Source organism: Moschus berezovskii, chromosome 18, assembly GCF_049115385.1.
Source record: "Moschus berezovskii isolate FMDL1 chromosome 18, NW_MosBer_1.0, whole genome shotgun sequence".
Taxonomy (NCBI): Eukaryota; Metazoa; Chordata; class Mammalia; order Artiodactyla; family Moschidae; genus Moschus; species Moschus berezovskii.
This window is the reverse complement of record NC_142477.1, coordinates 13,768,642-13,791,886: the sequence shown is the minus strand read 5'-3', so window position 1 is coordinate 13,791,886 and position 23,245 is coordinate 13,768,642. Positions and strand designations below refer to the sequence as shown.

The window sequence follows — 23,245 nt, the reverse complement described above, 5'->3', positions numbered from 1 at the left end:
GAAGAATGCCTTATTTTCACTAAATCGTGATTAGAAAAGCAATGTGAGCATACTCACAGGAAATAATTCAAACTAAGAACAAGAGCACAGAGTGAAAATCAGAAGTCACTCTCCATTCCCACCCCCATCCTTTTAGCCGTTAGCCTCTAGGGTGCTCTTAAGTTTCTTGATGTTAGTCTATTAACATTCAGTGCACATAAAAACCTCTTTATACACAGGTATATATGCATTACAAACAATTTCCTCATGTTTTCCTTGGGTAACTCTTTTGAATTTCCGTCCTGAAGAACACTTCTGTCTGTGCCTTCCTGCTCTGTCACTAAGTCTTGTCTGACTCTTTATGACCCCATGGACTGTGACCCGTCAGCTCCTCTGTCCATGGGATTCTCCAGGCAAGAAGACTGGAGCAGGTTGCCGTTTCCTCCTCTAGGGGATCTCCCAGACCCAGGGATCTAACCCACATCTTCGGTATCTCCTGCATTGGCAGATGGATTCTTTACGACTAAGCAGCCCAAGAGCACATACACATTTCTTTAAATTAAGGGAAAAAAAGAAATATGGTTTTCTTCCCACCAAAAAGCAAACTGGCCACTTGTAGATATTTAGCTTGTGTTTTGTCTTCTGCTGTTATGAAAGATCTTCAATGAATAAATTTGTAAGCACATTTGTGCACATGGATCTCTCGGATAAATTGCTGGAAGAGAATTGGCAATACCAGCAGATACGTCCATTGTCCATTCTGACAGTTTGGAAGCATGCACAGACACACTGCACCAATTTACCTTCCTGTTAACAATGCATGAGAATGTTCAAACTCTCTTATCATCTCTGGGTATTATTAAACTTCTTCATCTCTGGCAGTCCGATAGAGGAAAAATAACTATAATTATATTTGCATTATTTTAGTCATAAATTAGGCTGAATATCAGTTCACATGTTGGCCTGAATAAACTTATTACTAAGTAGCCACTTGCTTGATTTGTGTATGCGGGGCTTTCCAGGTGGCACTAGTGGTAAAGAACCTGCCTACCAATGCAGGAGACATAAGAGACATGGGTTCGACCCCTCAGTTGGGAAGATCCCCTGGAGGAAGTCATGGCAACCCACTCCATTATTCTTGCCTGGAGAATCCCCATGGACAGAGGAACCTGGAGGCAACAGTCCATGGGGTCACAAAGAGTTGGACATGACTGAAGCGACTTAGCACGCATGTATGTGTATGTGTGGATTAGTTTTTCATATCCATTTCCCCCTCATCTGTATGTTTCTGCCCCTTAAAAAGATCTATAGTTTAAGGATGATTTTATTGGATTTCTTCAACATGAATTGCCTTTTGTTGTTCTTTGAGGGTATTAACTATTTACATTTGGATACTTAAATCTCACTGTAGCTCATGAACAGTCAGCCTGCAGCTTGTGGGATCTATTTCACTTACCAAATTAGTTTTATAAAATCTGAGTTTTGTTCTCAGTGGAACTGTTGCTGCAGGAAGTAAATAAAGAACATGGGTCAATAAAAAAAATGATACTCTAGGGAGGGGTAGCTTTTTGAGGGAAGAAATGGTGATACAGAAAATTGAGATGAACATAACATAAAACAAAAAACTAAGGAATTCTTAAGCTCATGGGGTCCAACATGAGGACGTGAATTCCAATTTCATCCTAAGCTTTCTAGTTGTAGGGAGATTGCTACAGTTGTTTTTGTCCCATAATTTCTTCATCTGTCCATTAGAGTGTCAACTAATATTTCCTGTTTAATTGGAATAGAATGTGCATGCTAAGTCACTTGAGTCATGTCTGACTCTTTGCGACCCCATGGTCTGTAGCCCGCCAGGCTCTTCTGTACATGGGATTCTCCAGGCAAGTATACTGAAGTGGGTTGCTGTTTCCTTCTCCAGGTGATCTTCCCTGACCCAGGGATCAAACCCATATCTCTTATGTCTCCTGCATTGGCAGGTGGGTTCTTTACCACTAGCACCACCTGGAAAGCCCTAAATAGAACGTAGTACACTCAGAAATTTTCTAGACTAGGAATTCAGGGTAAATGACAATTTGTATGATTTTACCACAAATCAGTTTTACAACTTTGACCGCTCTGGAATCAGGTTCCATTATTGTCAAGTTGAGTCTCTCAGCCCTAAAATCTGGGATCGTGTTCTCAGAGCATGAATTTGATCTGGTGGCTAAGACACTGCACCTTATAAGAATATGAACACATTTTCTTTCTAATAGTCAGTCAGGCCTCATCACCCAGTCAATCGAGCAGCTGCGGGCACAGATGCCATGTCAGCCAGGCTCTGAGTCCACACCTAGAAAATGATGGCATTGCCGAGTTTCCCAAAATCTTTTGGCTTTCACGTTCTGAGGACGTTACATGGTTTCTTGGTGGCCACTTGGGCCACAGAAGTGACTGTCTTTGGGGCTTCTCAGGTGGCATTAATGGTAAAGAACCCACCTGCCAATGCAGGAGAACTAAGAGACTTGGGTTTGATCCTTGGGTTGGGAAGATCCCCTGGAGGAGGGCATGGCAACCCACTCCAATATTTTTGCCTGGAAAATCCCATGGAGAGGGGAGCCTGGCGAGCTACAGTCCATGAAGTCGCAGAGAGTGGGATGCAACCGAAGCAACTCAGCATTTAACTTCACCCAGTGACTGGCCATCCCAGCTCACCAAGGACTGATCCACCCCACTCCTCACGGGCGCTTCTACTGAGCACGATGAACTTCTGTGTATTTACAGTTGGATCCCTTCTGCCTGGATGTCTGCCCTCTTGTCTCCATGTGACCCTTATTGCTTCCCGCAAATGGATGCTCTCATGCTTGCTCTACAACGTGAGGATTGCCTGGAGTGACTGCCCTTCTATTGGATGCCCAGGTTGACCGGTCTGATGAGCTCCATGTGTAAAGAACTGATCACTGCTGTAGACTTATTTATTCATTTTTTCCCCCAGTCATCTCTTTGGAGGATGTTGGTCTGAAAATTGTTAGAGGCTACGCCTCTACTGAACAGTGTCACATGTAAAGCACCCCAGCCACAGAGCAGACGTGGTCCCTGACGGGAAGCTGCTCTCTCCTCTCTCCCTCCTCCCCTCCCCCTCCTCCCCCTCCTCCCCTCCCCCTCCTCCTCCCCTTCTTGACATTTTCTCCACCCAATAAAAACTGTCTTCTAGCTGCTGACAGAGAGGGGGTACCCTTAATTCTGGTTTTATGAGTATTCTGGCATTGGAGTCCAAATCTCTATTTAACTTTCTTCTAAGGAGACCAATCCAGCCTCCAAGCCTATTGTGTATATAAGGCTAGAGACCATCTAGTGGGGCTTAGCTTTGTTTTTACTTCAAGGCGATGATATTAAAGAAGATATGGCTTAACTGGCCCTTTTCAGTGCTTCTCTTACTGCCCCCTCCTTTTCATCTGATTTTATTTTCCCCTTCTTTCTTGAAACTTTCCTTTCCTTTTCCTTTTTTATGTCACTTTTGGCTCCTTTAACTTTCTCTCATTTATTTTCCCCCTTTCTGATGCCTCCCTTGCTTTTCTTGTCTCTCTTCCTCACTCTGCCATCCCTTAAAAACCTGCCTTTCTCCAGTCCTTCATCCCTCTCTCCCATCCAAGTACTAACCAGGCCTGACCCTGCTTAGCTTCCGAGATCAGACAAGATCGGGTGCGTTCAGGGTGGTATGGCCGTAGACCATCCTTCTCTCATCTCTTCTAACTTGACAAGATCCTTCTGGGTGCTCTCATCTAGGTCAAGTTTTTAAATGACCAGTTTAGGTCAATTCTCTGTTTCCATGTAACAAATCACTCCCAAACACAGTGGCTTGAAGCAATAATTATTTACTTCGTGGTTCTTCTGATTGGCAATTTAAGCTGGGCTCAGCTAGTTGAGCTTCTGTGTGCTTAACAGTTTCTACTTTATGAGTTTTTGTTTTCAGGAACCCACCACATGGTTTTTTACCCTAGGCACTATCGGCATTTGGCCAGATAACTCTTTGTTCTGCATTGTAGGATGTATAGTAGCATCTCTGTTCTCTACCTGTTAGATGCTGGTGGCAGACCCCCTCCTCAGTGTGACAACCCCTAATCTCTCCAGACATTGCAAATGTCCCTTAGGGGTGGGATGGGGAAATTGCCCTGGAAGAGTGAAAGCAAGAAATATACACCAAGAAATTGATGTATATTTAATAAGGAAACACAGCTTTTTATTCCCATAGACAGAAAGCTGCTAGGAGTATTTGAAAATACTTTTGATAGATCCTTATCAGGAGGAGTATGTCAATGTTTAAAGGAAAGAGAAAGGAAATAGACTTACAGATAGCTGGCTGACTTGGAGAAAGTTTTCTTGAGATGGGACACCTACATTTCATTTCGTTCTACATAAAGTGACCCTTAAGCAAATTTTGTCCCCTGCAAGTCATATTCATTTCATTCTAACAGAGACTTTAGTTATATTAAATTTTAAATCAGTCTGCTCTTAAAAAGCTTCTCTTTAATTTTTTAGAAATGTTTTGCCATGAATGGTAGCAATGTGACTGCAAGAAAGAAGAGCTATTTGTGTAAATTTGATTTGGGAAATGTTTAATAATCTTTCAAGACATTTGGAGCATGCAAAAGCCTGTTGTAATAAGAGTTGGGAAAAATTTTTTCCAATATATGAAGAAACAACTTTACAAAAGTATTTGGAATTAATCCACATACAAGTATGCTCTAAAATTAGTATTTGTCAAATTGTTGTTGGTTCTAATTTTCAGCTTTTAGATTTCCTTCAGTTTATGCCAGTCTACTAAGCATTGGTTTCTTGCTTCTCAGAGAAACAGGCATCTTTTCCTTTCATATGGAATATTAATAAGATATTGAGGAGGACTTCTGAAACACCTAATGTCACCCCATCACATTTATTTTTCTTGTCAGAAAAGTAGTTTGCTCTATGCAATAACTCAAAGTTATTCAACCTCATCCAAAAAAAGTTGCTGTTCATCTCGCCAGACATACAAAAGAAGGAATTTCAGTGAAAGAAGAAATCAGGGAAAAAAGAGATGAATTTCGTTGCAAGACTATCTAGGTGAGACATATTGCAAATGAAGGAGTAACCTCTTTCAACAAGAATCATGTGTGCGGAAATATCATTCATTTTTACCACTTCTGAGAAATTTGTTGGCCAGTGTTTTTCTCCTGTATCAGAAATGCTGAATGGTCCCATAATTCCTTTGAATTATGTGTTGTAATGCTGGTGCTTTCTGTTTGGTATGGACTGAATTATGCCCCTTCACTCACCCAGAATCCACATGTTGACGCCCTAATCTCCACTATTGCAGAATGTGACTATATTTGGAAATGGGGTCTTTAAAGAGATAATTAAGTTAAAATGAGGTCACAGGGGTGTACCCTAATCCAACAGACTGGTGCCCTTGTAAGAAGAAGAAATTAGGATACAGACATGCACAGAAGGACAGCCATGTGAAAACTTAAGGAGAAGACAGCCATCTACAAGCCAAGGAGGAGGCGCCAGGAGAATCCAACCCAGTTGACATCTTCATCCTAAACTTCTAGCCTCCAGAATTGTGAGAATATAAATTTATGTTGGTGAAGATACACAGTCTGTTGTACTTTGTTATGGTAGCCTTAGAAAACTCATACACTATATTCCAAGTCTCTTGTGCAGTTGTGTCATATAGATTCCTTATATTTCTTAGAATGACTCCCCCCACTAACCCAGTCTGTCTTTTCCACTGCTTCCTGATCAACCATTCTTGTTTAAATAAGGGCAAAGATCAAGAAGATCATCTCCATGGAAGTGTGTGTGTGTGTATATATATATATATATATATGTCCTTACATCTATGGCTAATCTGTAACTGAATTCTGCATAGCCTAAGATCACAATTTTGATTATCTGTTACACTGGCCCTAGACATAGACACATATAATGAGTTTCTGGTCCAGAAACCTTATTTTTTCAAAAATTGTGAACTTGATGAACGATTTAATTTCAATGTTAGGAGACATAATCTGGATTCTGAATCAGAGTCATTTTTAAAATCCACTCACTCAGAATCTTGATGAGAAGACAGTAATGAAAAAGATGGGGGGAAATATCTCATTGAGTAGAGAATTTTATGAATTATTTTCATTTCCCTGGTGGCTCAGATGGTAAAGAATCTGCCTGCAATCCAGGAGATCCAGATTCAATCCCTCAGTCAGGAAGATCCCTTGGAGAAGGAAACGGCAACATACTCCAGTATTTTTGCCTGGAGAATTCCATGGAAAGAGGAGTCTGGCAGGCTACAGTCCAAAGGGTCACAAAGAGTCAGACACGACTGAGAGACTAACACGGCAACTTTCTTTGTTTAAGGCAGAGCAAAGCTCTGCTTTTCACACACTGGATTAAATGAAACTCCAGAATTTCTTTGTGGTTTAAAAGATGCTTAAATAAGTTATCAGAGAAATGATAGGCTATCTTTCTTGGAAGAATGTTGAAGAAATAGGCTCAATTCTTTTCCATCAAAGAAGCATAGTTGCAGTTCTCCCTTGGGTTGGTGATGGCTCAGAGACCCTTCTTTATGCTGATAAAAGAAAAAAGTGAATTATTAGTTTCAAAGATATTATAGGTCTTTAACAAAGTCTTTGTAGAGGGCAAAGTAGTCAAGAATCAGAAACAGCATGTCACAATTAGAAGAACAGAGGCTTGTAGAGAGAAGACAGGGGAGGTGGCTAAGGAGCATCAGGCTTCCATCACGTTGCCCACAGTATGGCCAAACATCAGAGCACTTGGTTTTCCCATGAGTCATATAGGTCCACAGGGGTAGTATGTTTAGTGACGGACTTGTCGATGCTAGAAAAGACAGTCCCAGAATCCCTGAGACGGTGTGAGCTTTGGTGATATTTAGAATCTGTGGCTTTTGATGTGAATCTCTGTTATAATATTTGGTAGTGGCTCAAGGCAGTTGGTACAAGTAACGAAACAGTTTCAACTCATATAAATCTTCCCCAGAGGAACAAACCATCCTTAGAAGTCAGAAAGCTGCATGAGCTACATACTAATAGGAGCATGAAAGCTTTGGAGGGAGCCGATTTGTTTCATGGATATTCAGCTTCATCACTTTGACTTTGGTTCATGGAGTTAATTACACCTCTGATTGGATTTACATCGCAGATCATTTAGTATGTTTACATGAACTAGCTGCTTCTAATCATTATGTTTATTCTATAGTTAGAGGCTGACTGTGAGAACAAGTTTATTTTTATGTGTCTTGATCTATTCTCACTGACTTCATGGTTTGCCTATATCATTTTCTTTTAAATAGCTTGTTGAGTTATAGCTGATATACAAAAGCTGCATATATTTAATGTATACAGTTTGATGAGTTTAGACATATGTGTATAGCCATGATACCATCACCACAATCAAGGTAATAAACATATCCATCACCTCCAAGAGTTTCCTCTCCCCTATTTTTTTTTATACCACTTCCCTGGTTCAGACATTAAAGAATCTGCCTACAATGCAGGAGAACCGGGTTTAATCCCTGGATCAGGAAGATCCCCTGGAGAAGGAAATGGCAACCCACTCCAGTATTCTTGATTCTTGACCATCTTGAAGCCCATGGACAGAGGAGCCTGACAGACTACAGTCTGTGGGATCGCAAAAAGTTGGACGTGACTGAGCAACTACAACTGCTTTTATTTGGTTTTTTTTTTTTTTTTGGTGATAAGAATACTTAACATGAAATTACCCTCTTAACAAACTTTTGAAGTCTAAAATATGGTATTGTTAGCCATAGGCACTGTTATACATTAGGGCTCTAGAAATTACTCATCTTGCATACCTGAAAGTTTATACCCAGGAGCAAAAGCTTGCTGTTTTCCTCTCCCCCCAGTCCCTGGCACTCACCATTTTACTTGCTGCTGCTCTGAACTGAATTATTTTAGTTACCACCTATTAGTGACTTCATGCAGTAATTTTCGTTCTGTGTCTGAATCATTTCACTCAGCACAACATCCTCCGGGTTTATCCATGTTGTCCACAATGACGGGATTCCCTTATATTTAAATACTGAATAATATGACATTGCAAGCATATATTCTCCATTCATTCTCTTTATCTATGCATTTCTGATGGACACTTGGGTTGTTTCTACATCTTGGCTATTGTGAATAATGCTGCCTGAGCACAATCTATTCTTTTGTATTGCACCACCTGACATTTGTCTTGAAATCCGTCCAGTTGGGCGTTTCACACATGAGGTAAGCTTAGTTTTTAAATAGGAAAATCTCCTTTATTATAGAACTTGTTTCTTGTAAAAAGAATAACAGGATGTCACTCCATTTTTCACTTTATCTTCTAAAATATGGGCAGCTTCCCATGTGGCTCAATGGTAAAGAATCCACTTGCCAATGCAAGAGACACAGGAGAGCCAGGTTCCATCCTTGGGTCTGGAAGATGACCTGGAATAGGAAATGGCAACCCACTCCAGTATTCTTGCCTGGAAAATTCTATGGACATAGGAGCCTGGCAGGCTATAGTCAATGAGGTTATAAACAGTCAGACATGATTGAGCACACACACACAAACACACACAATAATATATGGAGGAATAGGCTGGAACACAAACACCAAGAAAGGGAAAATACAAAGTCATTTTCTTTGAAAACTTAAAACAAAGAATTACATCCTTTCAAGAAATCTGTGATGTCTGGCTGTATTTGCATAAGTTTAGTCACTTAACTCTGGTGTTCACAAGAATTATACTAACTACAGAGGACAGAGTTTCCAGAATATTCTGTGCCTTCATAGGTGTAATTACTAAAAATTGGTTGTAGTTAAAATAGGGTCTGCTGATTTTATTCTTAGGTGTGTTTTTATTTGTGAAAATGTCTACCTCCTTCCTTTCATGCTTTCCTGAACATTTCTAATCTTTGAAAGTCAATGAAAAAACTTGTCTCAAGTTATTTTAAAAAATCAAAATACTACAGCTTTACAGAAAAAGAAACTATTTTTATACCACCAATTAAATAGATTAATCAGGACTTTAGGATTTCAATTTTGATGCCATGTTGACAACATTCAAGGGTGGTATACATCTTATTTTATGATATTTCTAGAGCAATCAAATGTAAATATTGATGATTCATTTAAAAACTATTGGCACAGACTATCTAAACTATTTGTATAATTTTAAAATTCTTTCAAGGTATTTTGAATCATGTTTTTTAAGTTTCCAAAAAAGTTCTATTGGGATTTTGATTAGAATTTCATTGGAACCATTCACTAAGGAAAATGGATATATTAAAATATTCATCTTTCTTTTATCTGATAACATGTTGCTCCTTTAGTTTTTTTTAAATTTTGTAAAGTAACATTATCTTTCCTTATGAGGTTATTTCTTGATGTTTTATGTTGGAATGTGCTAAGAACAAGCTGTCAGCATACTAAGACATATTTTTGGGGCAAAGGCTAAGACTAATTTTTGCCAACTTTATTGAGCTTTTGCCTAATTCTCAGAGGTTTTTATAATTGATTTTTCTTGGATTTTTAAATCTTTTTTTTTTGCACTTGATAACTGTTGCTTTTGTTCAGTCACTAACTCGTGTCCGACTCTTTGTGACCCCATGGACTGCAGCAGGCCAGGCTTCCTTGTCCTGCACTATCGCCCTGAGTTTGCTGAAACTCATGTGCACTGAGTCAGTGATTCCACCCAGCACTTGACCATGTGTGCTGTGCTTAGTTGCTCAGTTGTGGCCACTCTTTGCGACGCGCTTGATGATAACTTTGCTTTATTCTTCCTCGTTCAGTTCAGTTCAGTTCAGTCACTCAGTCGTGTCTGACTCTTTGTGACCCCATGGACTGCAGCACGCCAGGCTTTGCTGTCCATCACCAGCTCCTGGAGCTTGCTCAAACTCAGGCCCATCGAGTTGGTGATGCCATCCAACCATCTCATTCTCTGTCATCCCCTTCTCCTCTTTCCTTTTATCTTTTCCAGCATCAGGGTCTTTTCCAATGAGACAGTTCTTCACATCAGGTGGCCAAAGTATTGGAGTGTCAGCTTCAACATCAGTCCTTCCAATGAATATTCAGGACTGATTTCCTTTAGGATTGACTGGTTGGATCTCCTTGCAGTCCAAGTGACTCTCAAGAGTCTTCTCCAACACCACAGTTCAAAAGCATCAAGTCTTTGGCACTCAGCTTTCTTTATAGTCCAGCTCTCACATCCATACATGACCACTGGGAAAACCATACCTTTGACTAGATGGACCTTTGTCGGCAAAGTAATGTCTCTGCTTTACAATATGCTGTCTAGGTTGGTCATAGCTTTTCTTCTAAGGAGCAAGTGTCTTTTAATTTCATGACTGTAGTCACCATTTGCTGTGATTTCGGAGCCCAAGAAAACAAAGTCTGTCACTGTTTCCATAGTTTCCCCATCTATTTGCCATGAAGTTATGGGACTAGATGCCATGATCTTAGTTTTCTGAATGTTGAGTTTTAAGCCAAGTTTTTCACTCTCCTCTTTCACTTTCATCAAGAAGCTCTTTAGTTCTTCTTCACTTTCTGCCATAAGGGTGGTGTCATCTGCATATCTGAGGTTATTGATATTTGTCCCAGCAATCTTGATTCCAGCTTGTGCTTCATCCAGTCTGGCATTTCGCATGGTAGGTCCAAGGATTAGATCTGATAGACAGAGTGCCTGAAGAACTATGGACATAGGTTCATGACACTATACAGGAGGCAGTGATCAAGACTGATCAAGATCATACCCAAGAAAAAGAAATGCAAAAAGTCAAAATGGTTGTCTGAGGAGGTCTTACAAAAAGCTGAGAAAAGAAGAGAAGCTAAAGGTAAAGAAGAAAAGGAAAGATACACCCATTTAAATGCAGAGTTCCAAAGAATAGCAAGGAAAGATAAGAAAGCCTTCCTCAGTGATCAGTACAAAGAAATACAGAAAAACATTAGAAGGGGAAAGACTAGAGATTTCTTCAAGAAAATTAGAGATAACAAGGGAACATTTCATGCAAAGATGGGCACAATAAAGGACAGAAATGGTATGGACCTAACAGAAGCAGCAGATATTAAGAAGAGGTAGCAAGAATATACAGAAGAACTGTACAAAAAAATGTTCATGACCCAGCCAACCATGATGTTGTGATCATTCACCCAGAGCCAGACATCCTGGAAGGCAAACTCAAGTGGGCCTTAGAAAGCAACACTAAAACAAAGCTGGTGCAGGTGATGGAATTCCAGTTGAGCTATTTCAAATCCTTATTCTTCCTAATGGTTATATTTTAATTTTTGTTCCATATCTTATTGCATAAATCAGGCTTTCAGAATAACATAAAGTAATAGCAGCAATGATTATCTTATTCTTGATTTTAACCAGAGTGTGTTAAGTATTTTAATATTAAATGTAGTAGTTGTTCTGGTTTTCCCTGGTGGCTTGAACAGTAAAGAATTTGCCTGCAGTGCAGGAGACCTGGGTTTGATTCCTGGGTCAGGAAGATTCCATGGAGAAGGAAACGTCTACCCAGTCCAGTATTCTTGCATGGAGAATTCCATGGATGGAGGAGCCTGGTGGGTGTAACCCATGGGGTTGCAAAGAGTCAAACATGACTGAACGACTAACACGGTAATAGTTGTTGGTTTGAGACTTGTCATATTATGACAGTATTATTTGCAGTTACCTGAGCTTTTCTTTTTAAATAGCTAATAGTGTTAAAATTTCATGAAGTTTTTTTCTTATTGGCAAAAGCAGGATTCTTTATTTTTCATATTGGTTCTCAATGTAGAAAATCATATTAACAGATTTCCTAATATTAAACTAGTTTGTGTTAGTGGGATGAACTTTCTTTTCTGTGGTGGATACTTTTTTTTTTCAAGTATAATTGAATTGCATTTAGCATCCATATTTCCAAATGGGATTAGATTTGAATTTTCATTTATTTTGTGGTATATTGGTTACACATAGTCTAATACTTTTCTCCTAGCTTAATAAAATGAACTGAATAGTATTGTCTATTTTTCTATTCTCTAAATAATTTGCATATTACAAGGACTAGTCCTTTCTTTGAAATTTTGAAGCACTCAAGTATAAGATAGATCTAATGATTTTATGGTAGTGTTTTGTTCTATAGAATACATGCACATATACACAATATTTTCTTGGAAGTAATCTATTTATTACAAAACAACCAAACTCCATTGTAGGATTCTTTGTCCAGCTTTATTGAGATATAATTGATATATAACATGGTATAAATCATGTTGGTTTGATAAATTTATATGATTAGCAACATTATCATCAATTGCCAACATATAATAATCATCATGTCACATAAATTTTATTTCATTTTGTGGTGATAACATTTAAAACCTATTCTCTTAGCAGCTTTCAAGCATATGATACAGGGTTGTTAACTCTAAACAACGTGCTGTGTTTTAGATCCCCAGAACTTGTTAACCTTGTAACTGGCAGTTTATACCCTTGAGGACAATCTCCCCGTTTACCCCACTCCCTCCCTATGGAACCAACATTCTACCTTCTATTTCAATGAGTTTGTTTTTTTTAGATTCCACACATAAGTGATATCATATAGCGTGTTGTCTTTCTCTGTCTGACTTGAGTTCAATGTCCTCAAGATCCATCCATGGTATCACAAATGACAGGATTTCCGTTTTTCTTAAGTTTTACTACCTATGGTAGTAGATACAATGATCATCCAAATTAAAATCTCCCGTTCCTGTCCATTTTATTTCACTGATTCCTAAGATGTTGATATTCAATCTTGCCATCACCTGCTTGACCACATCCAACTCACCTTGATTCATAGACTTAACATTCCAGGTTCCTATGCAGTATTGTTCTTTACAGCATCAGACTACTTTCACCACCAGACACAACCACAACTGCTTTGGCCTAGCTATTTCATTCTTGCTGGAGCTATTAGTAATTGCTCTCTGCTCTTCCCCAGCAGCAGCTTCCCCAGTAGCATACTGGACACCTTCCAACCTGGAGGGCTCATCTTCGGGTGTCAATTCTTTTTGCCTTTTCATACTATCCATGGGGTTCTCCAGGCAAGAATACTGAAGTGGTTTGCCGTTTCCTTCTCCAGTGGACCACATTTTGTCAGAACTCTCCACAATGACTCGTCCATCTTGGGTGGCTCTACACGGCATGGCTCACCGCTTCATTGAGTTAAGCAAGCCCCTTTGCCATGACAAGGCTGTGATTCATGAAGGGGAAACCAATAGTTACATAGGCTATTTTAAAATTTTGATGTGTTTCCAAAGTTATTTAACCTCCTATTTTCCAAGATAAGACTAAACTCTCTCCTTTACCTTGACTTTGCCAGGTAATAGAAAAAAATTTGCAAAAGTTCTACTCTTCCCTTGCCTTTAGTAATATATCCTGAGGCTTTTAGAATAAATTAGTCATTAAATTATTATTTTTGGTCTTGCATTTGCTTTCTTCTGCGCTGTCAGCAGCCCACTTAAATTCATCCATTATATAATTACTTTCCTTTCCACCCCATTATTATGGCTCATGGCTTATCTTTAGTGTATATTTTATTTAGTCCACTTAAAAGCTTTTCATGTAATCTCTTCTTACTTCATCCAGTGTGTTTTTCACCAAAGATTTCTCTTCGTTATTCCCTCCTTGCTGTCTCTCAGAGGCAACATCTCCTGGTTTTCTACCTCCTTGGTCTCCTTCCACTCTATTTCCTGAAAGTTTTAGTCACTCAGTCATGTCCGACTCTTTGCAACCCTATGGAATGACTGCGGCCCGCCAGGCTCTTCTGTCCATGGAATTCTCCAGGCAAGAACACTGGAGTGGGTTGCCATTTCCCTCACCAGGGGATCTTCCTGACCCAGGGATTGAACCTGTGTCTCCTGCATTGCGGGCAAATTCTTTACCATCTGAGCCACCTGGAAAGCCCCACTTCCTGAATCAGGCTTCAGCTGCTATGGTAAATATTTGACTGAGCCAGGTTCCCTGCTGTGTCTTCAAGATGACATTCCCCCTGCTCATCCTGAGGGGCTTTCTCGCAGCTGCTGTTTAGGTATGAGAGTCTTTTCTTCCTGTGGTCATCGTCAGGTGCAGCCATGGAGACCCACAACTACTCTAAGTTTAGTCTCTGGTTTCCACGTGGCCTTATTCTCCGTCCCCTTCGGACACCCTTACAGCTTTTTATGTAGTAGGAGGGTTCTGCCAGTCTTTACAGCTTCACTATCTAGCATATAGGCTGATCTTGCCCCACCCTCCTTAGATCATTCTGCAGGGAATATGAGAGACCATCCAAACTTTCCTTGGCCCGAATTTACCTCAAACCAGTTCCATATGCCTTAGGGTTGATGCAGACTTTTTCCAAATGCTGGAAAGAGCGGAGTCACTCTGTCAGACGGAGGATATTTTATGAGTTTTCAAGTTCCCCTGTATCTTCAAAGCTATTTTATCGAGAAAGGAATTGAGGCGTTCTCAAGGCTACTTTTGGAGAAGGAAATGGCAACCCACTCCAGTGTTCTTGCCTGGAGAATCCCAGGGACAGGGGAGCCTGGTGGGCTTCTGTCTATGGGGTCATGCAGAGTCTGACACGACTGAAGTGACTTAGCAGTAGCAGCAGGGCTACTATGAGATGGCAAACGGACACAACAATGATGATGCCATTACTAGTTGCAGTAACAGCAGCAGTGTCAGAGTTGACTTTGCTAAGAGCTTGCTGAAGCAGCAATGTGAGTTGCTCAGTTGCTTTGTTTAATACACGCTGTGTACTAGGGCTTCCCAGGTTGCACTAATGGTAAAGAACCCTACCAACGCAGGAAATGTAAGAGACGTGGGTTTGATCCCTAGGTCGGGAAGATACCCTGGAGGAGGGCATGGCAACCCACTCCAGTATTCTACCTGGAGAATCCATGGACAGAGGAACCTGGAGGGCTACAGTCCATAACGTCCAAAGGAGTTGGGCAGGACTGAAGGGTCTTAGCATGCAGGCAGCATGTGCAGAGATAATATTATTCCTTCTTCTTTACAGATGAGGAAGGGTCACAGGGAGATGACTCCCCCCGCCCCCCCGCTCCAAGCCACACAGCAGGCAAACAGTACAGTAAGCAGGTGATCACATGCAGACAAATTAACTCTAGAATCAACCCTACTGACAGTGCATTGGAACTAGAAAAGATCTTATTACTTAGTCTACCCACAGAGCACAAGATTAAAACTCTACAACGTCATGAAATTGAGAAAAGTCCTTTAATTGTGAACTAATGAAGTAATGATGGAAAACTGAAAATTCGGTGAATTCTGGAGACAGATACTAAAAGGAGGCAAATTTCTGGAAAGACTCCCATAGGGTGTTAATGATCAGAATTAACCAACTAATGAATATGTGAGAGAGAGTAATTGTTTTACTTATTTTCAGGTTTTTACATACCAACTTCTTCAGTGCTTATGCTGTAACTAACGTAACTTTCTACCAAAACATCAGCACTTAAAAAACTGGCTTTAAAATGAGATAATAGAAAAAGATGGGAAACTAAGATCAAGCAACATAAACCCATTAGGAAGAAATTGGCTCTTTTAACATTTTCCTTTCACAGATTTACAGGTGGCAAGAAGAGGCGATATACTTCAAACACTAAATGACACCTATAAAAATGCTGAAAGGCAAAATTAATAAAATTTTTATAAGTGGGTAACACAATCCCCTTTTCTTATTCTTTTTACCGTCATTTTGGAAGAAAATATTAGTTTCAAGGTCTTCGTTTGGTGGCCCTGAAGCTAAAGAAATCACTTTGAGTTCATTTCTTGTTTGATTTGCAACTACTTATGTTTCCTTTGATCTCAGCTTAATTTCTTCCATATTTTTGTGAATTAAAAACCTGTTTGATTTTGTTTGTTCCCCTTGTTACAATTTATCATCTATTTCCTTGTTGTCAACAGCTGCAAACATCTTAGACGCTACACTTAAAAGGGTTGATTTTATGATTCATTTGTGTCTTAATTTTGGCAAAGGGGACCTAATTAGTTGTAAATCTTCCCTTGTGAATTATGACGAAGCCATTTTCCTGTGTGGTAAAACTAGGACTGGAATAGCTTTGTTAAAGTGGATACCTCACAGGAGAAAACATTAAAAGCTAGTAATTTCTTTGAAGGTAGAGTGGGGTTGAATATTGGAGGTGAAGGTTATTGAGTTATCAGAGCTGGTTTAATTCTTCTATCAAAATGTATTACATGTTAAATTGTTCTAGAACATAAGAACAGGCCGTGTTTTTTAAACTGCTGTGTGACAGCTAACACTATACACACAGAAAATCCAAATGGACCCAAGTGTCGGTTAACTACTTTTTGGAAAAAAAAAATTAAAGGCAGTGTAGTAGGCAAACTCAGTTTGGGAAGAAAAAGCATTAGAACAGAGATCGTGCTATAACTGAGCAAGGGATACAGGGTAAGATGAAATTCAAGAAAAGAATTTGTCTCCCTTATTGTGTGTCTCTATTGAAAAATATTTGAAGGAGCGTTGCTGCTGCTGCTGCTAAGTCACTTCAGTCGTGTCCGACTCTGTGTGACCCCATAGATGGCAGCCCACCAGGCTCCCCCGTCACTGGGATTCTCCAGGCAAGAACACTGGAGTGGGTCGCCATTTCCCTCTCCAATGCATGAAAGTGAAAAGTGAAAGTGAAGTCGCTCAGTCTTGTCCGACCCCCAGCGACCCCATGGACTGCAGCCGACCAGGCTCTTCCATCCATGGGATTTTCTAGGCAAGAGTACTGGAGTGGCTTGCCATTGCCTTAAAATGCCTAAAGAATCCAAGTGTTTTAAATAGTCACTGCAATGAATCTATCTGTATTTCTGTGTGTGTGTGTATATATATATATAATTTTTATTTTGTAGACTGAAGGCAGACAGCCATCTCCAATTTATCACCAACTTATGAGTGTTTTGTTCAAGCCCAGGGGCTCATCCACTGATGGAGAGCAGCCTTTAAAAGCTTTTCTTCTGGAGATAGTTGGGTGGGGAGTGTTGGGGTAGGGAGAAAAATGGCTTTTGAATTCAAGTCCCAATGGACAAGAGAAACGATTACTCTTTCCTTTAACATAGGTTTCACACATCCTCGGTGAATATCACCTTTCTTGGTAATTAGTTTTTAAAAACAAGTGAGAAAATTAGAGTGAAGAAAAAAAAAATAAGATGTGGCCAGATGAGGCTTATGGACAAAAAGGAGACCTGCAAAACCAGCTCTGTGTCACACAGAGCAGAACACACTTTGTCATGTGATTCTTGGTGTCCATACAATATAAACGCTTGTTCACAAGGGAGGCACACAACTTTTTTCAGTCCCCATCACATGACAATACCCTGTGATGTCATAAGCCAAGGGTCCACTATAGGTGGGCCACAAATTAGGCAAAAATACACTTTGGTTCGCTATCCCTTACCGGAAGCAGATGGCAGCAAATCCAGTTGCTGTTCAGTGTGAGCGTCTGAGCCAGTAACCAGATGTGAGCAGGTTCTTCGATAGTCTGGGTCAATTCAAGAATAAAAGCTTAATATTTCAATGAGTTTTACATGGACTACGTAGTCCCCATAACTGAGTGTGTAGTCAATGAAAGTCCTTAACTTCAGCAGGCTCTGACCCAGTGACCTCCCCCCACCCGCCCACCCCCTGCTCCTTTTTAAGAATCACAAATCAGGAGGAAGGGTGGTCTGTGACTCTCATGCAGTCTTATGGTTATTTTTCCTCTGACTTGAAGTGTACTGGTAACCCTTGGCTGGAGGCAGGGTCCAAGCATGCTCTGGCTGGTACCTAGAATACAAGTGTCCTTGACACCAACCAAAGAAGAAACTCACACTCTGAGAATTACCGGAGCTGGGCTCAGCGTGACATGGAAGAATCAAGACATGAGCCCAGGCTCAAGGCCGCTGCTCCTCTTAGTGAGGATGAGAAAACAGCTGAGGACAGAGCCCAGACTGTTTGTTGTTTTTTTTTTTTTGTAATTGAAGTATTAGTTGATTTACAACTAATAAATCCCTCCACAGGACTGGGTTGCCTTCTGGGTTACACACATTCCTGGGAAGGATGAAGCCCGATATTACAGGGAGGGATGTTGGCCTGGTTTTGAAGGATATGAGTTCAGCTATATGGTAGGGTGGGTAATGGTAAGAGTATTGCTTGTTCATATTTTCATGACTTCCCTTTTGTTCCTTGAGTATTGGCAGAGAATGGCTTGCTCATGGGGAAAAATCCCAGGATGAGGAGGCAAAGGTGTTGCAACTGAAGGCAGCTGCCTCTTCTTTCGTGCCCTTAGCAACTTCAGCAGGCAGCTCTGCCTTATTCATCTCTTTCTCCACCTTCACTTCAGAATTCAGAAGTAAGACAGTTGGTCAAGGGAGGCATCAACACTTTTCATTGACAATGAAGTCAGCCTTGCTTTTTCTCTCTGATAGAAATTAAGGTTGACTTGATTGGGTTGACAATGACTCATCTGACTAATTAGATAATCTGAAGGCTATTTTCCACAGAGTTATGTCCTTAATTTTAATGAGAATAGATTTAAAGCATCTGATAAGATAAAAGCACTGGAGGGCCACCACTTTGTGTCCATCCAGGGCTGCCCCTTGTGCTAGAGTTTTTGCAGATATCATCCTTTAAACTGGATGGTGCGCAAGCTACATGGTCAGACACCCAGACCTGGACATTTTATTTTAAAATTATTATGCAATGATAGAGTTCACAGAATCTTATTTTCCCAAGTGTTTATGAATATATCAACTTAAAGCACTTCTTCAGGAAAGTTATTTGATAAATATTAGCAGAATTTTGGAGGAAGGTCTATTCTACAAAATTACAAAAACAGTATTAACTGAATAGCAAACTCTTTTACCAGTTCAGTTCAGTTCAGTTCAGTCGCTCAGTCGTGTCCGACTCTCTGCGACCCCATGAATCACAGCACGCCAGGCCTCCCTGTCCATCACCAATAGAAGGGCTCTAATTGTTTTCTTTCAACATAAAAAAGGTCCTGGTCCTGTTATTAAAGATGATTTTTGATGACATATTACTATATAGTTCTGATCCCATAATTTAGAAAAATTTCAATGAATTGAGTGAAAATGTTTTAACAAAACTTTTCTATTGCCATCTACTTACAAACATAGTTTTCAATGTTTGACATTAAATAAGAATAGAATTTATGAGGACTCCTAACTCATTCTCTATGTGAGAATTTAAAAAGACCTCATTCACCACTTTAGGAGATGAATTTGTAAAACTACTATTTCTTGTGAAAAACATCAAAGTTGATATAATGTAGTTTTAATCAATTATTAACTGTAATATGAAATGAAAATTTGTTATTTGTAATAACAAAAGAAAATTTTAATATGTGGAAACTCTAGACTGAGGAAATTTTAAATGATAATTTATATATATATATATTTTTTTTTTGTTTTGTTTTGTTCCAGAGAATTATGATAGAGTAACCTATAAAAGACTCTCTGGCCTAAAACATGTGTTAAATTACAATATAAATCTATGGGGAAAGAGCCAAGGAGCAAAAAGAATGAAAGAAATTTTCCAACTGTTAAAAAAGAGCTTATTATTATATAGACATATTTAAATGGATGATGGTAGATGTTAACTCCCTATGGCAATAATTTTCAAACTTGAAAACGCATCAGAATCATCTGGATGGTTTATTAAACACTCCTAGAGTTTCAAATTCAGTAGGTCTGGGATGGAACTTGCAAAACTGCATTTCTAACATGTTCCCAGGTAATTCTGATACTGCTGGTCCAGGCATACACTTTGAGAAGGATCTCCCCGAACTATCTTGGGGCTTCCCTGGTGGTTCAGACAGTAAAGAATCTGCCTGAAATGTGGGAGACCCAGGTTTGATCCCTGGGTCAGAAAGATTCCCTGGAGAAAGAAATGGCTGCCCACTCCAGTGTTCCTGCCTGGAGAATCCCATGGACAGAGGAGCCTGCTGGGTTACAGTCCATAGGTTTGCAAAGAGTCAGACAGGGACTGAGCGACTGACACTTTCACTTTAAGTATCTGGAGTCCATTGGCTAATTGGATATTTTCACAGGAGAGTTTAATTGAGTACGTGGGCAAAAGTATTAAAGGTCACAGGATAAATAGATGATAGACAGAGCCCTAGCCAGGCCAGAACAGAGCAGCAGAGTAGAAAGTAAGTAAATGGGCAGAAATCAGAGTCCTCTGTTGAGAATGGTCTGGGAACAGCTTGCATGCACCTTGGTTCATTCAAGCTTTTACAGACCCTGTATTGGCAGATGCTGGTGGTGCCCATGTAATGATGGTCAGAGCCATCTTTGCTGAGCACTTTTTCCCAGTGTCCAGTTCTAAGTGATTGGTGACCAGTACAGAAGCAGCCAGTCCCCAAGCATGAAGCTTATAACATGGGAGAAGCCCTTAACTTCTCTATTTTTTGCCCCGATTTGCCTTCCTGAACCCACAGTTTGTACGAAGTGGTTACACAGTGGGCTTCTGGAACTGGGGGCAATGATAACCTGCGGAGCATCCACTGGGCAAGGTCTTCACATTCTCATCATCTCAAGGCGGTTGACGTGATTCCCATCATAAAGATGCAGATAATGTGCCTTCCAGAACCCAGGGGACTCACCCCTGCTCCCTGAAGTGTGGGGAGCGGGCACCTACCTGACACCAAAGTCTGCCTTCTCTTTCTTCTGTCTGCACTGTCCAGCATACATCAGAAATACCTGCATCCACGTGTAAGCGATACCATATGACGTGTAATCTTAAAAAATGGTCCTAGAGTTATCTCGCAGTTCCTCTCTCTTCCCCTGGGAGGATTCTTAGCTTTTTTTTCCCCCGCATGGCCCCCAAACACCAGTCTTCTCTTCCACCCCAAGCGAAGAAACTGAAGAAAGCCAGGCCGACTCCTGCCTCCAGGCCAGACGAGGCATCTGCTTCTTCAAACTTGCCGAAGGAAGAAAAAGAACAGCAAGAAACAATTGAACATATTGATGAAGTACAAAATGAAATAGACAGACTTAATGAACAAGCCAGTGAGGAGATTTTGAAAGTAGAACAGAAATATAACAAACTCCGCCAACCATTTTTTCAGAAGAGGTCAGAATTGATCGCCAAAATCCCAAATTTTTGGGTAACAACATTTGTTAACCATCCACAAGTGTCTGCACTGCTTGGCGAGGAGGATGAAGAGGCGCTGCATTATTTGACAAGAGTTGAAGTGACAGAATTTGAAGACATTAAATCAGGTTACAGAATAGATTTTTATTTTGATGAAAACCCTTACTTCGAAAATAAAATTCTCTCCAAAGAATTTCATCTGAATGAGAGTGGTGATCCATCTTCAAAGTCCACTGAAATCAAATGGAAGTCTGGAAAGGATTTGACAAAACGATCAAGTCAAACACAGAATAAAGCCAGCAGGAAGAGACAGCATGAGGAACCAGAAAGCTTCTTCACCTGGTTTACTCATCATTCTGATGCAGGTGCAGATGAGTTAGGAGAGGTCATCAAAGATATTTGGCCAAATCCGTTACAGTACTACTTGGTTCCTGACATGGACAATGAGGAAGGGGAAGGAAAAGAGGAGGAGGATGATGATGAAGAGAAAGAAGGACTGGAAGATACTGATGAAGAAGGGGATGAGGATGAAGGTGAAGAAGATGAAGATGATGATGAGGGGGAGGAAGGAGAGGAAGATGAAGGAGAAGATGACCAATGGAACACTGATGGATTCCAACCTTTTTTAATTTTCTCCAGCCCCTGGGAGCAAGTTGCAGTCTTTTTTTTTTTTTTTTCCTCCTCTTGTGCTCAGTCGCCCTGTTTTTGAGGTCTCTTTTCTCCTTTATACCATGGTTCACAATTTATTTGTGGGGGGAAATACCTTCAGCAGAATTCAGTGGGAAAAGAATCTCTACCCCTTTCTGTTCCAAATTCATTTTTATCCCTTCCTGTCTCAACAAAAACTATGGAATCAACACCACCATGCTCTGTGGGAAAAAAAGAAAAACCTTCTGCTCCCTTAGCTCTGCTGGAAGCTGGAGGGTGCTAGGCCTCTGTGTAGTAGTGCATAGAATTCTAGCTTTTTTCCTCCTTTCTCTGTATATTGGGCTCAGAGATTACACTGTGTCTCTATGTGAATATGGACAGTTAGCATTTACCAACATGTATCTGTCTACTTTCTCTTGTTTAAAAAAAGAAAAAAAAACTTAAAAAAATGGGGTTATAGAAGGTCAGCAAAGGGTGGGTTTGAGATGTTTGGGTGGGTTAAGTGGGCATTTTGACAACATGGCTTCTCCTTTGGCATGTTTAATTGTGATGTTTAACGGACATCCTTGCAGTTTAAGATGACACTTTTAAAATAAAATTCTCTCCTAATAATGACTTGAGCCCTGCCACTCGATGGGAGAATCAGCAGAACCTGTAGGATCTTATTTGCAATTGACATTCTCTATTGTAATTTTGTTCCTGTTTATTTTTAAATTTTTCTTTTTGTTTCACTGGAAAGGAAAGATGATGCTCAGTTTTAAACGTTAAAAGTGTACAAATTGCTTTGTTACAATAAAACTAAATGTGTACACACACACACACACACACAAAAATGGTCCTAATGAACTTTTTTGCAAAGCAAAGTCACAGATATAGAAAACACTGAATTTGTTACTACCGACGAGGCAAGGGGGAAAGGAATAAATTGGGAGATTAGGACTGACACATACACATTATGTAAAACAGATAATCAGTAAGAACCTACTGTTTGGCACAGGGAGCTCGACTCAATTCTCTGTAATGACCTATATGGGAAAAGAAACTAAAAACAAGCTGGATACATGTATGTGTATAGCTAATTCACTTTGCTGTGCAGCAGTAACTAGCCCAGCATTGTAAAACAACTCTACTCCTATAGAAATCAATTTAAAAAGAAATACCTGCATTTGACACACCTACAGCCCAGGCTCGTCTCATATTTACTTAGTCAGAATCTCTGAGGGATATTTGAGAATCTCCATTTTTAAACACACTCCTAGTCTTTATTATGTAGACTTCCAGAACTCCTCTATTTCTGAAAAAGACACATTTTCATATAACCACGTAAGATTTCATTTAACCTACCCAAGTGATAAATCAACCCTCTGTCCATGGAAAAATATTGAAGCTTTCTAAAGGTCACTCCATTAATGGTTTAAAGGGGTCCCAGATTTCTATTGATAGCTAATTAATATCACTTAGCATAGTTATCTAAGCATAAGATGAAA

The 23,245-nt window shown here is 40.0% G+C and overlaps 1 pseudogene; it reads left to right on the top strand.

The window, feature by feature from the left end:
- Positions 1-20,824: 20,824 nt before the first annotated feature.
- Positions 20,825-22,530, top strand: LOC129553077 (protein SET-like; annotated as a pseudogene).
- Positions 22,531-23,245: the final 715 nt, after the last annotated feature.